The sequence below is a fragment of the Oncorhynchus masou genome, chromosome 6, assembly GCF_036934945.1.
Source record: "Oncorhynchus masou masou isolate Uvic2021 chromosome 6, UVic_Omas_1.1, whole genome shotgun sequence".
NCBI lineage: Eukaryota > Metazoa > Chordata > Actinopteri > Salmoniformes > Salmonidae > Oncorhynchus > Oncorhynchus masou.
In genome coordinates, this window is record NC_088217.1 from 25,278,260 (window position 1) to 25,284,259 (window position 6,000).

The following is a 6,000-nucleotide window of genomic DNA, read 5'->3' on the forward strand; positions in this document are numbered from 1 at the left end:
TTTTAAACTTCAAATACACTACAAATTAAAAATATCCTGCATTGCAGGAAAGTTCTCCTGCAACAAGGTGATGAAATTAAGATCTTACATCTGTAGGCCTTCATGTACAGTATCTATGCTGTTTCATTGCAGTATACTATTCCCACATTCACTATTGACAATGCCAAAATGTTCAATTCAATCAAAACTGCAATGTGGTAAGTGATTTACACAGTAGCTCTTTTTCTTCCATGGCCAAATAAAATTATTTTTGTTCCTACTTCATTCTGAAAACTGGCCCTTGATGAATGAAATATGAGAGATGATGGTGCAACAGCGCAGTCAATCTTTGTGATGCTGCACAGTGCGTTCTGGGACACCGTTGAAGAGCCAAAAGAGCTTTCTGATGATGCGCTAACATAAAATATTATCCTGATGTCTTTCAATGGCAGCCTTCATGAGTTGTATCTCTCAAACCACAATACGTCATGTTAACTCATGGAATTTGTTGTTGTCATACCATAATACTAGCATCAACTGTGCAGTGCACATAGTTTAGAACTAACTGTAAAATCTCCTCACATTAATTTAATGAAAATTCCACACACAAAAAAAGACAGGGGGCTGGGTGTGCTACGCCAGAGCCTGTTGCATCTTTAGAGATAAGATACAACTTCATTTTCCCCTCAGGGCAATAAGATTAGGGCCTGGTCCCATGCCTTAGGACATAAGAAAATTAGGTAGACGCAATCAGGGTTAAAGTCATCATCATTCATCTTTCATCAACTCCAGATTTGAGTTCAGTCCTCCATGACGCTATGTGACTACCTAAAGAGCGCTATGGTATTAAAATGCTGCTTTGCTGTCATATTTGCCAAGTTAACGTGTATTGTGTCAATGTTGATTTTGGAATGTCTATATCTGTTTATAGCTTTAGCCTGCCCGTGAACTAGGGCTGGGCGATATGATGATATATATTGTGTGACGATAGAGCATAATATGAAACGATATAAAAACGTATATCGTTTATTTCGTTGTGTTGAAAAATCACTCTTTACAGCAATATTTTTCCTCAATTGGACGATGCTTTTCATGCCGTGTGGAAGGATATTTGCAACACAAACAAACATGGAGGAGAGTGAACGGGACACAGAGCATGGAGACACGGAGCTCGTACCTAAAAGAGGGGCTACTTTGGTCACATGGACGTGGTTTGGGTATGAAAAGTCTGACACGGACCGGAAAACCGTCCTTTGCAAAATATGCCGCAGGCCGGTCCCGACAACAGGCTCAAACACCACTAACCTCTTACCACCTACTCAAGAATCATGTTAAACAGTACGGAGAGAGTCTACGGATGAGACCCGAAAAAGTACAGTCGCGTGGTCAAAATAATCATGTGAAACAGTACGGAGAGTCTACGGATGAGACCCAAAAAAGTACAGTCGCATGCTCAAATCAAACCCCGACTCAGACGTTGCAAGAGGCTTTTGCCCGCGACACACCATATGGCAAAGAATCACAAAGATGGAAGGAGACAACAGCTGCCGTTACAACTTAAGTCTGCAAAGACATGGCCCCAATTTACACGGTCAAGAAACGGGGGTTTCGTGAGTTGATGCTAACACTTGAACCAAGGTACCAAATGCAAATTGATATGTGACGCATATTAACGAGGTAGGCCAGATGAGAACAAGTTCTCATTTACAACTGCGACCTGGCCAAGATAAAGCAAAGCAGTGCAACAAAAACAACAACACGGAGTACCACATGGGATAAACAAACGTACAGTCAATAACACAATAGAAAAATCTGTATACAGTGTGTGCAAATGAAGTAAGGAGGTAAGGCAATAAATGCTTAATGTGAGTCTGGAAGGCGAGTTTACAGTCTAGCCAGACACCTAGGTATTTATAGTTGTCCACATATTCTAAGTCAGAACCTTCCAGATTAGTGATGACAGTCAAGCGGGCGGGTGCAGGCAGCGATCGGTTGAAGAGCATGCATTTTGTTTTAGTAGCAGTTGGAGGCCACGGAAGGAGTGTTGTATGGCATTGAAGCTCATTTTGAGTTGTGTTAACAGTGTCCAAAGAGGGGCCAGATGTATACAGGTGTTGTCTGTGTAGAGGTGGATCAACAAATCACCCGCAGCAAGAGCGACATCATTGATAAATACAGAAAAAAAAGAGTCGGCCCAAGAATTGAACCCTGTGGCACCCCATAGAGACTGCCAGAGGTCCGGACAAAAGGCCTTCCGATTTGATACACTGAACTCTATCTGAGAAATAGTTAGTGAACCAGGCGAGGCAGTCATTAGCGAAATCAAGGCTGTTGAGTCTGCCGATAAGAATACGGGTGAAAGAATACGGTCGAAAGCCTTGGCCAGGTTGATGAAGACGGATTGATGAAGACGGCTGCACAATTTTTTTTATCGATGGCAGTTATGATATCGTTTAGGACCTTGAGCGTGGCTGAGGTACACCTGTGACCAGCTCGGAAACCAGATAGCATTGCAGGGAAGTAACGGTGGGATTCAAAATGGTTGGTGATCTGTTTATTCACTTGGCTTTCGAAGACTTTGGAAAGGCAGGGCAGGATGGATATAGGTCTGTAACAGTTTGGGTCTAGAGTGTCTCCCCCTTTGAAGAGGGGGATGACCACGACCGCTTTCCAATCTTTAGGGATCTCCGACGATACGAAAGAGAGGTTGAACAGACTAGTAATAGGGTTTGCAACAATGTCGGCAGATCATTTTAGAAAGAGAGGGTCCAGATTGTCTATTCCAGCTGATTTGTAGGGATCCAGATTTTGCAGCTTTTTCCAAACATCAGCTTTCTGGATTTGGGTGAAGGAGAAGCAGGGGTGGCTTGGGCCAGTTGCTGCGGGGGGTGCGGAGCTGTTGACCGGTGTAGGGGTAGCCAGGTGGAAAGCATGGCCAGCCGTAGAGAAATGCTTATTGAAATTCTCGATTATTGTGGATTTATCAGTGGTGACAGTGTTTCCTAGTTTCAGTGCAGTGGGCAGCTGAGAGGAGATACTCTTATTCTCCATGGACTTTACAGTGTCCCAAAACTTTTTGGAATTTGTGCAAATTTCTGTTTGAAAAATCTAGCCTTTGCTTTCCTAACTGACTGTGTGTATTGGTCCCTGACTTCCCTGAAAAGTTACATATCACGGGGACTATTCGAAGCGAGTGCAGTATGCTTATTTAAGATGGAGAGGAAAGCACTTTTAAAGAACAACCAGGCATCCTCTACTGACAGGATGGGGTCAATATCCATTCAGGAAACCCGGGCCAGGTTGATTAGAAAGGCCTGTTCGTAGAAGTGTTTTAGGGAGCGTTTGACAGTGATGAGGGGTAGTCGTTTGACCATCGACCCATAACGGACGCAGGCAATGAGGCAGTGATCGCTGAGATCCTGGTTGAAAACAGCAGAGGTGTATTTAGAGGGCAAGTTGGTCAGGATGATATCTATGAGGGTGCCCATGTTTACGGATTTGGGGTTGTACCTGGTAGGTTCCTTGATAATTTGTGTGAGATTGAGGGCATCTAGCTTAGATTGTAGGACGGCCGGGCTGTTAAGCATATCCCAAATTAAGTCACCTAGCAGTACGAACTCTGACGATAGATGGGGGGCAATCAATTCACATATAGTGTCCAGGGCATAGCTGTTAGCTGAGGGGGTCTATAACAAGCGGCAACAGTGAGGGACTTATTTCTAGAGAGATGGATCTTTAAAAGTAGAAGCTCGAACTGTTTAGGCATAGACCTGGATAGTATGATAGCCTGCAGAGTTCTATCTCTACAGTAGATTGCAATTCCACCCCCTTTAGCAGTTCTGTCTTGATGGGGATGTACATTTCAGAATTTTTGGTGGCCTTCCTAAGCCAGGATTCAGACATTGCTAGGACATCAGGGTTGGCGGAGTGTGCTAAAGCAGTTAATAAAGCAAACTTAGGGAGGAGGCTTCTGATGTTAACATGCATGAACCCAAGGCTTTTACGGTTGCGGAAGTCAACAAATGAGAGCGCCTGGGGACACACTGGGCCTGGGTTAGCCTCTACATCACCAGAGGAACAGAGGAGGAGTATGATGAGGGTACAGCTAAAGGCTCTAAGAACTGGTTGTCTAGTGCTTTGGGAACAGAGAATAAAAGGAGCAGATTTCTGGGCGTGGTAGGATAGATTCGGGGCATAGTGTACAGACAAGGGTATGGTAGGGTGCGAGTACAGTGGGGGTAAACCTAGGCATTGAGTCACGATGAGAGAGGTTGTATCTCTGGAGGTGCCAGTTAAGATAGGTGCGGTCTCCGCATGTGTGGGGGTGGGACAAGAGAACTATCTGAGGCATGTTGAGCAGGACTAGGGGCTCCGCAGTAAAAATAAAACAATGAGAGCTGCCCTAAACAATGGTATATGATGCATATTGACATGTTAATTGATGTCAATTAGCCTATCAGAAGCTTCTTAAGCCATGATATAATTTTCTGTAATTTTCCAAGTTGTTTAAAGGTACAGTCAATTTAGTGTATGTAAAATTCTGACCCACTGGAATTGTGATACAGTGAATTATGAGTGAAATAGTCTGTCTGTAAACAGTTGTTGGAAAAATTACTTATGTCATGCACAAAGTAGATGTCCTAACAGACTTGCCAAAACTATAATTTGTTAACAAGAAATTTGTGGAGTGGTTGAAAAACGAGTTGGAATGACTCCAATCTATGTGTATGTAAACTTCAGACTTCAACTGATGTATGTAACAATACAAACTCGTCAAAAAAAGAAACGTCGTCTCACTGTCAACTGTGTTTAATTTAAGCAAACTTAACATGTGTAAATATTTGTATGAACATAACAAGATTCAAGAACTGAGACAAACTGAACATGTTCCACAGACATGTGACTAAAATAAATGGAATAATGTGTCCCTGAACAAAGGGGGGGTCAAAATCGAAAGTAACAGTCAGTATCTGGTGTGACCACCAGCTGCATTAAGTAATGCAGTGCATCTCCTCCTCATGGACTGCCCCAGATTTGCCGGTTCTTGCTGTGAGATGCTACCCCACTCTTCCACCAAGGCACCTGCAAGTTCCCTGACATTTCTGGGGGGAATGGCCCTAGCCCTCACCGTCCGATCCAACATGTCCCAGACGTGCTCAATGAGATTGAGATCCGGGCTCTTCGCTGGCCATGGCAGAACACTGACATTTCTGTCTTGCGGGAAATCACGCACAGAACGAGCAATGTGGCTGGTGGCATTGTCATGCTGCAGGGTCATATCAGGATGAGCCTGTAGGAAGGGTACCACATGAGGGAGGAGGATGTCTTCCCTATAACGCACACCGCCCCAGACCATGACAGACCCTCCAACCCCAAATTGATCCCGCTCCAGAGTAAAGGCCTCGGTATAAAGCTCATTCCTTTGACGATAAACGCAAATCCGACCATCACCCTGGTGAGACAAAACCGCAACTCGTCAGTGAAGAGCTCTTTTTGCCAGTCCTGTCGGGTCCAGCGACGGTGGGTTTGTGCCCATAGGCGATGTCGTTGCCGGTGATGTCTGGTGAGGACCTGCCTTACAACAGGCCTACCACCCCTCAGTCCAGCCTCTCTCAGCCTATTGCGGACAGTCTGAGCACTGATGGAGGGATTGTGCATTCCTGGAGCAACTCGGGCAGTTGTTGCCATCCTGTACCTGTTCCGCAGGTGTGATGTTCGGATGTACCGATCCTGTGGAGGTGTTGTTCCACGTGGTCTGCGAGGACGATCAGCTGTCCGTCCTGTAGTGCTGCCTTAGGCCTCTTTAGTGTCCTAAGTTTTCATAAGTGTGACCTTAATTGCCTACCTTCTGTAAGCTGTTAGTGTCTTAACCATTCCACATGCCCCCGTTCCACAGGGGCATATTCATTAATTGTTTATGGTTCATTAAACAAGCATGGGAAACCGTGTTTAAACCCTTTACAATGAAGAACTGTGAAGTTAATAAGATTTTTACTAATTATCTTTGAAAGACAGGGTCCT

General features: G+C 44.5%; 1 protein-coding gene across 2 annotated transcripts in view; it reads right to left on the bottom strand.

The window, feature by feature from the left end:
* fkbp5 (FKBP prolyl isomerase 5) overlaps positions 1-6,000 on the bottom strand; it is a 35,081-nt gene that overhangs the window by 24,370 nt on the left and 4,711 nt on the right. The gene's annotated exons all lie outside the window — the stretch shown is intronic.